This window comes from Falco rusticolus, chromosome 1, assembly GCF_015220075.1.
Source record: "Falco rusticolus isolate bFalRus1 chromosome 1, bFalRus1.pri, whole genome shotgun sequence".
NCBI lineage: Eukaryota > Metazoa > Chordata > Aves > Falconiformes > Falconidae > Falco > Falco rusticolus.
This window is the reverse complement of record NC_051187.1, coordinates 1,904,060-1,918,277: the sequence shown is the minus strand read 5'-3', so window position 1 is coordinate 1,918,277 and position 14,218 is coordinate 1,904,060. Positions and strand designations below refer to the sequence as shown.

Genomic DNA, 14,218 nt, shown 5'->3' with positions numbered 1-14,218 from the left:
AAAAGTTATTTAGATAAGCCGACCCTTTGGCCAGTTTCAAGCCCATTTGGGAAAAGAAGGAGCTGCTAAAGGATGGAGCTGTTACAGAAGATGATCAGGGAGAGGAAGAGAAGCCTATGGACATGGTGACTGAGAAAGGACTGCCCTGTGGGCACGTGTCACATAGATGCATTGGACAGAAGAGAATTAACCCAGAGAAAGCTTTTGTGAATGCCCCAGTAATGGGAAAAGCTTTCACCCATCTACTCTGCTAACAGAGTAAGGGTTTCTCCACCCTTCACCCCACCTTTGGAACAGGATTTATAGGACGGGAGCAATTTATTTCTAGCGATCTTGAGCCAGGTGCGCAGTAGTGGCACACCAGCACCGGAGCATGGTCTTGTGTCACACCCAGCACTCAGCTCTTCTGAAAAGTCCAGCCATAACCTCTTACATTTGCCGCTCACCACATTCCTGCAGCCTGTGCCAATGCCACTGCAGAGGCTGGGACTCTCCAGCAGACAAAGCACACAAAAATGGCCATAAGAGACCGACAAGGTCACACCGTGCCGTTCGCACGCATTCACCAGCCCCTATGGCTTTCTCCACTGCAGCAAACCCGGCCACTGCAAGCCAACCCTACTGATCACCCTGCAGTTACCGGCAGATCTCATTAATGCAATTCACCCTCCTGAAGATCATAATTTTAAAGAGAGAGAGAGACAGGTGGCACACCCTTCAATAGAGAGGTTTTTCGTAATGGTTAAGCACTGGCCTGCAGCCAGACCGCAGCTCTGAAAGCTCAGGGGCAGGAGGAAGGGACTTGGGAGCTGAACTCCAAATTTCACAACTGGTCCCATACACGCACAGGGACGAGCCCAAACCCCCACATTCAGGAGGCTGAAGTCAGATCTTGATCTGAATTCGGTGGCTTGGGCTAGTTTCAAGAATCACAAATTACCTCTACTTATTATTAGTAGTAATAATAAAATGTTATTTTATGCAGGAGCTTTGAGGCTCATTGTGATATGCAGACAAGCAGTTAGACCAGGGGTGAAACACACAGCTGGCCGGAGTAGGTGGGATTTGCATTGTCTCCCGCAGCTCCCAGCACCGAACTCTGCCCGAACCCCGCGATGGGAACATGCCATGTGCAGGTCTCAGCACCACCTGAGCTCCACGCCAGCCCCCAGCCCCAGCCTGCCAGCGTTCACCTCAAATCCCCGCTCCCGGCTGCACAAAAGCAGAAAGATCAGTGTCCTGGACCTTCACCGTGAGCACCACCAGCCAGGTTTGTCCCCTGCAGTGGCCACAAGCCCGGGGCTGGCTCTTGGTCTTCTGCCATGGAAGAAATTTTACCATGGAGAAGCAGGATGAGGTCAGACACCAAATCAGTTTGGCGCAACCCACGCTAGCTCAAGTCTGCATACAGCAATCTTGTTGGGCTTTGGGGGAAAACTTTGTGAATACGGTCGTCTAGTCTTTCTTGTATTGCCCAGTTTTGGAGTTTGTTTAGTAAAAGAACCAAAATTGATAAAAAAAGATGTTGCTTCAACCTACAAAAAAAGGAGGGAGGGCTGGAGCCTGGAGAGGACCCACTGGAGCACTTCTTTCCAACCGGACTTCAAACGGATTTCCAGGAGCTCGGCCTGAGCTGCGGAACACCTTCACCCAGAGCCAAACGGCACCAGCAAAACCCACTGCCTCCCCTAGAAAAACACCCCGACAAGCAGCATTTCTGCTGATGCCAAATGCTCCACCAGCTCAGCAACCCCAGCCCCTCAGGGGACAGTTTTGTTTCTCTGTCTTCCCTCGCAATGCAAAGCCTCCCCCGTGACCTTCAACCAGGGCAGCGTTATCAGACCGGCCGCTTCCAGGCTGGGACCACTGGAATTGCTGGTCGTGTTCCTCAATCATGTTTGCAAACAAGCCCTCATTTCCCGCTGGCTGGGCGAGTGCCGGCACTTTGTCCCTTTGAATCCTCGTCTTCAGCCAACGGCACCGAACACTGAGCAGTCCTCACCACAGATGCTCAACGCCATCAGATTCAAGGAGTGGGTAATTAATATTGAAAGGTGTGATTGCAGCCAAGCAGGCTGGCTAATCAGCTACTGATTTTGCTCTAACATCCTAGATCATTTAGAAATATAATCTGGAGGCGGTGGGAGGGACAGAGGAGCACTAACAGGAATTACTGTGGAAATGCCGTATCCCTTTCCACGTCTAAACACCGCACAATTACGGCAGTGACTCGGTTACTTCCTTATTCATCAGGCCAAGGCCAAGTTCCCAAGCTAAGGAACGTGGATGTATTTTTTCCTCCAGCCCTATTCTGCAGCAGGTCAAATGTAGCTCTGCAATACGCAGTCCTTCCCAGGCTGCTGCATTAGCAGCTGGATCAGGAAAAAAACCTTTGGGGTGAGTTTGGTATCTCTGCCTCCCTTAAATCATAAAACACCAATATCCATTTCCTATAACATTGCTGTAACACAGACCCAAGCTACCCGCAGGAACACGGCCAGACCAAGGCTGCTCAACTGATGCAGCTCTAAGCACAAGGCAAGAGGAGGAGGACGCACTCACACTACAGTTTGGAGATTCATCACAGGTCATCAACCCCGTGGATCTTGTCAGGCCATTAAAGCGAAGGATTGCTGTGACTACGTCATGTCCAGAGATTCCACAACAAAACAGTTCCTTTAAAATTCCATGCAAACCAAACCCAGTGTTTCACATATAGGGTATTTTATACCCTATAGGTATAATTCATGTATAGAGTATTTTATAAGCGCACTATCTTGTAGATGGGCTACATTAATAATTAGCGTTCTGTTTCGATGAGTTGGAGACTGCAAGGAACCACCTGGTTGATTGGGCTTCAGGGAGCTATCAGTGGCTTATTGAAACTCAGAGCCCCAGACCACCATAGCTGGGACCTCCGCAGAGCAGGTAGCTCTCCGAAATTACTCACTCCACAGCTGACACCTACCACCGCATCCCTCCATCACTCCGGTCTCCCTTATCCCTAACAACATCTTTCCACCAAACAAGCCATCCCAGGGCAAGCAAGGGCATGGTCATTTTGCAAAGCACTGTAGATCTCCTTGGCCAAGCTCTTTGTAAGCCAGAAAAACACAGGGGAAAGCCGACACTGTGCTGAGAATCCTGTCCCCCCCTTTTCTGCAGACCTGTGAGCCCATCAGCCTGGCTGTCCCACAGGGTGCTGGGACACAAAACACTCCCCAAGCCACAGCCACAGGCTGTTGTCTCACCTTGTGCAAAGGAGATTAGAAGCCAGGATCTTACGCTACAAACAATGAAGCTCTCCGTCTCCTAGATTTGTGCAAATCATTGCTCTCCCTCCCCTTTTTAATTAATTGAAACAATCCCTCTGCAAAAATGTTCCCGGTTTTTCAACCCAGGAGGGTTTCCACACCTTCCCCCTCCCACTGTTGGAGGGGAGGATGGCCCTGGGATGCCAGCACGGTGAGAAAGGACACAGACCTGCCCTCTCCTCACATGGGAATCAGCTGCAGCGAGCCCGCATCCCTGCGACAGCTGTTTGTTTTGGATGCGAAGCCTGGTGCCTTGGGTTAGATGTTACTCAAACTGACCTTTCCTGTTTTGTGAGTCAACGGTCTCAGATCAGGCAAGTCAGGCACAAGATGTTGAAAATTAATCAGCATCTGGGGCTGGCAGGGAACAGCTTGATTGCAGAAATGGCACGTGGTGGGAGCAAACAGCCTCATTCTCTCAGCTGAGGCGAGGACCTTGAATGCTCTGCTAAAAAGCCTTCCTGGGGCCATCATGAGCCCCTGCAAAAGAAAGGGCTTATAAAGCACCGAGTGGTCACAATCCCACCACAGAGTCAGCTGAAAGCACTCAGCATCCTGCAAGGTCAAACTCCAGGTGCTGATTGCCAGGGCTCAGCCCGCACGGGAGGGATGCACTGAGTGCCCTGGCAGAGCTCCCAGTTGAGGGTGGCAGCACCAGGCAGGCAGTGAATGGGTCACAGCACGGGCTTCCTTAGCGCAATCCACCAGATTCCCCTAAAACAGTCCAATAATTTCTGGGATTTGCCTTAAGAGCCTTACCAAGGCAGAGAGGTCCCCTCTCATGTGTGGACACACTCCACAGCCACCCAGTTGTACTCCTGGCTTTTTCTTCCACGAATGCTGCCAGACCAGTAAGACTGGATCTTATTTTCTTCAGGGGATATTTTTTTTTTTTCTCCTATCCCAAGATATATCTCTCCAACCCCAGCAGTACAGAAAAAATGTAGGCATTATCTGTGTAGTTTCAGGTAATTTTGGAGACCTCAGATTCATCACTTTCTCAGGGACTGTTGCTCAGACTGTCTCAGAGAACGAGCATCTCGGAAATTATTCAGTCTGGACACCAAACCTGGACCGTTAGACCCCAAAAGATAAAAGTGACAGACAAGTAGCTAAATAAAAAGCCCATGAGGAGTTGTACGGGCAGCAGGAGACAGGTGCCTGCCTTCCTACAGATAGTCCTCAGCATCTGTGGATTCTCTGAGGTCTAGTACAGGGGAAGCTCACGTTGCCATTCTTCTTCTCAGCAATGTTGTACTGTATCTTCACAAATTACCAAAAAAACCTGATCTCTTCAACATCCTCTTTGTCGAATTTGGCTGAAATTGGAGCAGGAGTTCAAAAGGAGGATGCAGGGTGCTGGTGAAGGAGGATGAGACACACACATACACGCTCATACTTTGTTTGGTTTGAGTTCAGGCACACAAAAGGGACGCTAAGAAGCCTCAGTAACAGGAGGATGAAAAAAAAAAGCCAACCCAACTGTTTTATAAAGAGCAAACACTCCCCACTGCCAGGCCCCGGGGCCGGTGGCATGAGGACAGTCCCGTCCCAGGACTGGCAGAGCAGTGCTGTCCTGGCCAGCACGGATCCAAAATCCTCCTTTGTTTCTCAACTTGGCTCTTTGAGTTTTCTTTGCTTATTTTTTTTCCCCTTTTTCTTTTCTTTTTTTCTTTTTTTTTTTTTTTTCCCTAAGGTAACAATACCTCCTTTCAGGCACTGCCAAAGTCCTACTCAAGCCCACTCAGATAAGAGCTGGCAGGAAAGGTAACTGCCATCAATATTTTGGTGAATGTTAACTACCTGAGGACAGACTGGGTGGGGGATCACAACAGTCGGTTGCGAGCACCTGGGCTGTGTTTAAAAACACCACATTAAAAGTCATCTCCCTCCCTGGATCCCCTTGAATTCCCAGTAAAGTCTCTCCAGCGTAAGTGGCTGTAAAAGACAGCGCTTAGCGAGTCGGGACTAAGCCGGCAGTCATGCTCCACACGAAGGTACGTTTCCATGATGCTACTTTTGCGGCCGTTTCACTTACTCCACTAAAATATTATTCTTCAGCCAGAGTTTATTTTGGATAAGTGTGGCAAGTAGAATTTGTAGCCCTAAATTCTCAAGTGCAGGCTTCAGAATTAAATGTTAAAATAAAAAATAAAAATAAATTAAAATTGGGGATGTCTTTTTTTTTTTTTTTTTTTTTACTGGGGTTTCCCAAAGAGCTGCAGGCTGCCGCTCCCTCGCCCAGGATACGGGATACGGGAAAGCGGCATTTTGTCTGTCTTTTGTGAAGGTAGCACCTGTTTTCATCCTTCTCTTCAAAGTTAAAAATCATTTCGTATGTTATGAGTAGGAACCCAGGATTACGATAAAGAGTGGTTTCAGACTGACAGCAAATTAAACTGCAAGCCAAGGTATATATACACCATTCGGAGACATATTTATAATAGGTTTTTTCCTAAAACCAGAAAATATAATGATATTCTGTCATGGAGTCTGAGACTTTCTGTGTTATTATTAAGACATAGCAAACATTTCTAGGTAAAAAACTGGGAGCTGGATGGTGTTATTCTCAGAATAAACTTTTCCCACTTAGCAGCAGGATGATTTTTTTTCTCATGTTCATGCAAAAAAAGTATGATTTTTGCCAAGCTAAATGGCCAGTGCATATTTCTAATCTGTCACAGATAGGAGAGGCAGGTAGACAGGCAGACGCAGAAAAACCAGTACTCCCTGCCCTCCGATTTCTGTTTTTCTATCACACTCCGCCTTGCTGTATTGCTTTGAACGCACTGAGTGTGATGCTGGTTTTTCTTTTAACCGTAAGCGCACCATGCCTGCGACAGCTGTTCCTTCTTTTTTGGTACATAAATGAAGCAAAATGGAATAAATCACAGAATCATAGAATCATTTGGGTTGGAAAAGACCTTTAAGATCATTGAGTCCAGCCGTTAACCCAGCACTGCCAAGCCCACCACTAAACCGCGTCCACCAGTGCCACAGCTACACGTCTGTTAAATACCTCCAGGGATGGGGACTCAACTGCTTCCCTGGGCAGCCTCTTCCAGTGCTTGACAACCCTTGCGGTGAAGAAATTTTTCCTGAAATCCAAACTAAACTTCCCCTGGTGCAACTTGGGGCTGTTTCCTCTTGTCCTGTCCCTTGTTATCTGGGAGAAGAGACCGACACACACACCCCAGCCCCTGTCAGGCAGCTGCACAGCCATCAGGTCCCCTCCAAACCTCCTTTTCTCCAGGCTGAACCCCCCAGTGCCCCCAGCTGCTCTTCATCAGACTTGTAGACTGCTGCAAAATTTCATTGTTAAATAAATATTTTTTTAAAAAAAAAAGTTAGTTCTGTTTACAGATCAAATAGTGATTTACAGAGAAATTCAAACAGCAGCTCTGTCTCGGCTGCCCAGCACCAGAGCCAAGGTGGGTCCATATGGGGACCTGGACCTCGGTCCAGCCCCAGGGCAGGTATTTAAAATCAGCCTTTAATTTCGGTGCCTTTTAAATAAAGCTCACAGTCTTTACCCCAGTCCCTTTGGACACCCACCCCGCGAAACTCTCTTAATCACCTGGACGGGCCAAAAAAGGATGAAATGGGTGAAGCAACCGTGAACCTCTCAGAGGTGCTGGTCTGCCAGGAGCATGGTGCCAGCCCTGAGTCCCTGGGTGCCCAGCAATGCCGTCCAGCCGCCACCATCAAAACCAGTCACCTTAAAAATGGCTTGAAAAGCTTTTCCCATGGAAAAAGGAGCCTGGGAGCTGCTCAGTGATGTGTCCCTCTCTCCCTGGGACGGAGCACCCTCAGCATCTGTGGGGAACTGGAAAATGATGTCCCATGCTCAGCAGCATCCTTGGAGCTAGGAAAACACTCAGCACTCATTCCCAGCCACATCCTGTCCCTAACTGATGGAGACACACAGCCACATCCAATGGCGGAGAGACCAGGGCAAAAATATGACTAAATTTAAGCAGAGCAAACCCTGTCTCAGCATGCCCCGCAGTGGGTGCCCATCCCCAAAGGGACGTGCACAAAGCCAGGCACCGAGCGGTGAGGGACCGGGGTGGCCCGGAGCACACCCTTGGCTCTCCCCGCTTCCAGCAGCCCCAAGGAAGAAATGCAACACAAAACACAAACAAGTTTTTATCTAAATTCTTAGACACATCTTAAGATTTTTGTTCTATGTAAAGTAAAATATTTATATAGCGCTCCGGCACACAGCTACGCACTTGGCATAAAAGAGGAACAGCAAGGCACAGATATACATATTTTCGGTATATGTGAGTGCATGCATACGTGAGTCTGTCTTTAGATATATACATATAACTAAAACAAATCCCTGTTTATTACTCAGTAGAGAAAACTGCAGGTTTTTTACATAAATAATCCCAGTGTAAATAAACTCCCCACCCTGAGCAAACTAAAAGTGATCCCATAGCAGATTTCTCTATTTTTCAAATAAATCATCGTTCCACCCGAACATGGACCTGGCAGCTAGAATTTCCAAATCACTCAGGAGCAGCGGTGGGATGGGAGCTGGAAACAACCCAAACAAACAATTTTACAAGTTCCAGAAGTCAAATGCCTGCACACCCACCCCCCCACCACCACCACCATATCCACCATCCCTTTTTTTTACATATAATTTCTTTTTTTTTTTAATTTGAAGAGTGGGAGGGTTGGGCATCGCCGCATTCATTGGCCCATAGGAAATCAGTGACCCAGGGACATCTGCAAGCCATTAGGACACAGACTTCAGGTAGCTCCCAGAAACACGTGCTGTCCACATTACACCCTCCAAGTATATTTCCACAACTTTACTTCTCCAAATAAACAGTCAGGCTCTCCCCGCATTAGCAAGGAGCTGCACAAACAGGTAGAGAGAATGGCAGTTTTATTCCCCCTTCCAATTCTGATGGATTTCTTGTAAGCTGTTGCTGGGCTGTGTAATTTGAACTATTGCTTGGAAAACATAATAGGGCCAGTTTAAAATTACAGCCATTTATTTATCTGTATGTGACTATGAAACATCATGTACGATTTGCACAGCGTGTTAGTTCGCTTCCACACTATACCCAAACTGCTGCCTATAGGAGCATGTTGTAAGGAACTAATGGTTCAAAACAAAACAATATATATATATGTATATTAACTAGAATCCACCAGGGTTTATAATTGGGTGGAGAAATATTTTATTTTTTTTAATTTATAAGCAGCTTTTATACCTTCTAAAGCAATCCTACTTCTCTTTAAACTCACTAAGAGCTTTCACGTTGCCATGCACGTCCCTGCACAGGCACAGGGACATGTGCGGTGCTGGCAATGCTGACAGCGGGGCACTCATGCACTTATAAGAAAAAACGGGAAAAAATGGGTAGAAGATGCTGCTGACCACATGTTGCCAGCGTTTCCTTTAGGGCATTTTTCCTTTTCTGGAGAGCTCGGTATTGTTATGAATGAAAACTACGTCTTTTGTCCTCATTACCGGAGCTTTACTTTTGGCTTTGATCAGTTTACCTTGAGTGATTCGAACCAGATTGATTTATCTTAGCATCTGATGGAGAACTGCTTCCAGCTCTGGCTGACAACCGCTCCGCAGGGACGGCCGGGGGATGCCGGGGCTGGCAAACAAGGCAAATCCGCAGCCAGCAGCAGACCAACAGACATCACTGATCAGGCCAAAAGTATTCACACGCATTAAAGGTGCACCTCGAAAAAATAAAAATAAATTAATAATAATAATTCTCCTCTTTTTCTCCCAGGAGAAACACCCAGCACTTTGGGGAGGGTATTTCCATTCCACTTTAACTAAGCCTGATAAATTTTCCATTTACTCAAGTTTGCAGAGCTTCAAGCCAAACACTGCAAGCAAATAAATAAATAAATAAATAACCCAAAAACGTATCGCTTTAATCTCCAGCAAAGAGCATTTGTGAAGTACAAGGTTATGCGCGGTGGTTTCCAGCTGTGGGAGAAAGAGCAGCAGAGAACGGCGAGGTTATGTCTATTTGCTATGGTGGAGCCTGCGCCGGAGCCAGGGAGTGTTCCAACTCCTCCGGCGCTGCTCAGCTCGGAGATCCGGACTCCAAAATGTGAGCGAGGATAAATCCGTCACTGGATTTTCCTTTGGGGAAGCAGCTCAGCAAACTGGGGAGCTGCCCATCAGCACTGGTATTTCTCAGTAGCAAAGTTAAAAATCCCCATCTTTCTCCCTCCTTTTCTCAGCTTCTCATATTTTCAGCATTTTCAAAGTTTTTTTCCGGGGGGGGGAAATCTTTTCTCTGATCCAAAAGACGACAATGACTTTACTGCCGTCCCTCAGGCTCAGCCTAACCCTGAGCACCTCAGCAGGATCTGGCGCCCAGGCGCTTCATGTTCCCAGGATTATTTTTTAAGTGGTAAATCTTAATGCTATTTAAAGTGATGCTATTTCACCAGCCACAATGAGTGTGCAGTTATTTAATAGCTAAAACAGACAGACAGGGTCAAATTAACACTGCCACCCAGCTCAGCCCTTGTAAATAATCAGAATCATTTTACAGCAGCGCTGAGGTTCTTCCGAAACTTCTGAATTTCCTTCGTTTTATTCTATAGAGTGAGTCCATCGAGACAGTATTTTTAGGCATGAATTAAAACACTGTAAAAGCAAATATCTTCCAGGCACTTGCCTCAGAGTCTTCAGACTCTCTGTTACCTTACACGCTGAAAAAGAGGGGGGGGGGGGGGGGGGGGGGCGGGAAATGCCCATCCTTCAGCTTCCTCACCCATTCCCAGGTCAGCACGTGCCAAGCTTGAATCAACACACCCTATTGTCTCCAGCTCAAGCTTTTGAGGACGGTATATTATCATGACAAGCTGGAGAAACAGATAGTTGTGGGGTTTTTTTTTAAGTAGAATAATGATGTAAGTATACAGTGTCAAGGAATTCTTAGCTAAATTTACAAAATGCATAACAATTCTGCCCCCAGTACATCACCAACCCCCTACCCCCTACCACTCTTCCTCCCTCTCTTTTTTTTTTTTTTTTTTTTTACTGTACAATGACCTTCTGATAAGGACATGTCAGAATGTGCCTGAGAAATGCTCGGGCTTTTGAAAAATAAATAGATATGACCACAGGACCACAGCTTTGCGCAAGGCGGAGGCTGCAAACCCTGCACAGGAGGCCGGGGCAGGCGTGTCCAACAGCCCCGACGCGAGGTCACCTCTGGACCAGCTCAACTCCTCCGTGGCATCAAGGGTCCCCTTGGAAGGGGCTCGACACCAGCCTCATGTCCTGGGGACCATGGCTGATCCCATGGCCCTTGGGCAGGTCACACTGGAAACCCAGGTGCAAGCTCCATTCCTGCATCCGTAAAGCTTTTGAGATGGGAAAGAAATGCGTGTCGCTCAACGCAGGAACACCTGGATCGGAAATATGGGAGATACATGCCCTGGAGACCTGACCACGACTTGAAAAAGGTGATGGAAGAAAACTAAAACATGAATATCTTGTGTTGCACGTAAAAACATTGAGCCGCAGCCAAGGGGGTGACTGCCCCCCCCCCCCAGCTCACAACCCTCGTTCCTTAGAGAGGAAAAACCCAGAGCACGCAAAGGCTGTTTGGCTGCTGGAATTATTTGGTGCTTGGTGGGATGCAGCCTAATTCTCATTTTTAATAAAATGTCATTGTTGAGGAAGGAGTGATTTTTATAGGAGGGAGCGATAATTACGCTGCAATTAGTTGCGCTGCACCACCCCCAGGACCTGCCTGCCGAAAGCCGCCATCCAAAACCACTAGAGCAGACGGTCCCAGAAAAATCCAAAGGCACTATCGTATGTGGTGTTCGTGTTTTATGCCATCAAAACAGTTTTGATATCAAAATTAAGCAATCTGGTGCAGGAATGCCTTTTTTTTTTTTGAGAATTCCACTACAAGCCAAACCTTGCAGGTTTGCCCCCGTTTCACACCATGGCAAATGTGAGCAGGGAAAGCGTTTCTCTGGAGGGGGAAGCAGCCCCAGCTTCTCCTTGGGTTTCTCACTGACTGGGGGAGATGGACTTGAGCACAGAGGTGCTGCTGGCCCTGTGTGACGTCAGAGGGGATGGGGTGACATCACAGCCTCCCTAGCAAAGCCAGCACCCATCCAACACCCATCCCTTGGGGGGTGGGGGGGTGTAAGACCCCCTGCAGCGGGGAGGAGAGGCACACAACTTTAGGAAGGAGCAAACTTAATCCAGCTCAAAGGGGTAGCTGAATACACACGCACACACATCCCCCCAGACACCAGTAAAATATAACTGATTTCAGCACCGCAGATCTGATGCGCACCAATATCATACTTTAAATGTTTAAGAGAAAAACCTCCCCAAACACCCCAGGTGGGTGCTATTCCCTTCGCTACCAAGACTCCTGTCTCCTTCCCTCTCTGCTCAGAGCCCGGGACAGATTGTTTCTTAAAAACCGGTGATTTGGTTTAGCACAAGGCAGAAAACCCCATCAAACAAGGGCTACAATCCATGCGCTTCTTGCTGAAAATCTTTGCCACGGTCCGAGCTTGCCACTTATGATAAAACAATGTTAATTCTTTAAAAAGAAAAGAAAACTTCCATCCTGACGTAAAAGCAGCAACAGCTCATCACTTGAAAGGAAACTTCTAGCCTTGCAAAACAACTGCGATTAATCAACTTGTCCATATTGTCTACATAGCCCATAGAACAGGAATTAGAAATAATAATTCAGAAATCATAAAATTACATGTGATAACATAACTGGAAAGCTCATTTCCATTTCTCTTTTGTTTATTGTTCATACTTGTCAAACCACTTTCTTTTCTTAAAACAGATTCTTTTCTAATGAAAAGGCAGAGTCCCTTTCAGCAGATGGACTTTCAGAATGAAAAGCGTTCTAATTATTACACTTTTCATTAAATCAATTATCCTCCCAAATTGTTTTTCTGTTTATCTTTGCCAATCAGCAGTAAAGCCATGGAAAAATCTTTTGTCACCATATTTTTCTCCTCCAGGTACATTTGTTCAGATTTTTGCTACAGCAGCTCCAGCTGAGATAAGAACAACCTACTGCCTGAGTTTTCTTTGATGTTCCTATAACAAATACATATATTAAAAGAGATTTGTTGAGCTAAATTCCACTCACGCACTAGCCTAGAGCTAAAATTGCCAAGGGAAAATATTTCAAAATTATGTCCTTTAGCATTTAGCTAAAGCATTGCTATAGCTTTACCTTTTTCACTGCAAATAACGACACACAATTCAGCACATCTTCTCTTGGGCTACTGCATATTTAGCAAAGTGAAAGGCATGTAACGCTGTGAAAACCGTCTTCAGTGTCGCAGGCATGAGAAACCCCAAATGCTCCTGAAGAAAAACCACCCTCTGCTCTCATTCCCCTGTTCTTTCAGACAAAGGCTCTGGAAGCAGGACAGACACTTACCTTTAAACTCACCCAAAGAAAACTAGTTTCCAAAAGTTTGCAAGGAAAAAAAAAAAATCTCAGGGAAAGATAGCAAGGACAAGCAGGGTCTACCAGGGTGATTGCTTTCAAACGCATTTATTCAGAGCTCCTTCCCCCACTGCCTTTTGCATTATTAAAAAAAAAAAAAAAAAAAAAAAAAAAACCCAAACTTTTTTTTTACGTGCCATTTCCAATACCTTTAAAACCCACTTATTAAGGTCACGGTGACAATCGTGATAAGGGATCCACACCAGGGACCGGCTACAGAGGCGGCCGCTGCCCCAGGCTTGTCCACCAGGACAAAGCCTGCAAATTAAAGCAGCAAATTAAAGCGGCTTCGATAAAGCACCAACTTTAACGCTCGAGTTGAAATGAAAAATTATGCCCTGCGTGTTCGGTGCCGGGGGAGGCGGTGGAGGTCTCTGCCCCCAGACCCGGGCTGGCGGAGCCCCGTCGGGGGAGGGACGCGGGTCGGGGGCGCCCAGGTCCCATCCTCACCAGAGACCCCCGCTCCTGGAAACCTTGAGAGATGCCATCTGCTCTGCCGGCCACCCCGGCACCCGCTCCCCTCTGCCAGCACCCCGAAGCTGCGTTCTGACGGGCTCGGGGAAGCGATTGGCAGCTAAGAAGGCACATTCTGCCCGCTTCGCTGGGAACAGAAATATTTGCATTTTTCTAGAGATAACCTGGAGACCCCCCCGCGCTGTTTTGTTTCGATGCCAAGAGTTGGTCACCCCGGGAAAACTTTTCTTTTTTCTTTTTCTTTTTTTTTTTTTTTTGGGGGGGGGGGGGCCGGGGGCAGCCTCCTTCCCCTTGCGGATCTCCCGCACGGGCTCCGCCGGCAGAGCCCGCTCCCTCGCCCCGCAGCAGGGCAGTCCGGCCGGCCGGGGAGCAACGGGGCGGCCCCGCCGGGCTAGAATAACGTTATGGAAGCAATATCGGCGGGGGGGCTACACGGGGCGGGGGCGACGCGGGGGGATGCGCGACAGCTCCCCCGACACAACCCCCGTGGGTTTAGGGGTGTTCTCGGTTCCACGCCCCCCGTGTCCCCCCCCGACTCTGCGCTGAGCGGGGGCGGGGGGCGCAGCGGGCGCGGACACCACCCCCCTACCCGCCCCCGCCGCGCCGTTCCTGGGCTTTTGGCGCCCCCTCTGGACAGCAGCGCGCACCGCCCGCGGGTCCCGCCGCGCCGCGCTCCGCTCCGCGGAGTCCCCGGCCGGCGCCGCGCTCCGCCGCCGCCGCTCCGCGCCGACGGGAAAACCCACGGAAAGACGGCGGAGAGCGTGCGCGTGTGTCGTCCCCCGTGCTGGCCGCACAACCGCTGAAAAACCAGAAAACACCGCGGCGGGCGCAACGCAGCCCAGGGGCGCGGAGGTCCCGCGCCTGCGACCCTGCACCCGCGCAAAGGGCCGCGCGGCGCCGCGCCGCCTCCCGCCCTCTCGC

General features: G+C 48.4%; 1 long non-coding RNA gene across 1 annotated transcript in view; it reads right to left on the bottom strand.

The window, feature by feature from the left end:
• LOC119155661 overlaps positions 1–13,459 on the bottom strand; it is a 36,121-nt gene extending 22,662 nt beyond the window's left edge. Inside the window, exons 1-2 of the long non-coding RNA XR_005106787.1 lie at positions 12,755–13,459; positions 8,838–9,029 (exon numbers count right to left, since the gene is read on the bottom strand). This is a non-coding gene — a long non-coding RNA (uncharacterized LOC119155661). The remainder of the gene's footprint in view (positions 1–8,837; positions 9,030–12,754) is intronic.
• Between the last annotated feature and the right edge of the window lie 759 nt (positions 13,460–14,218).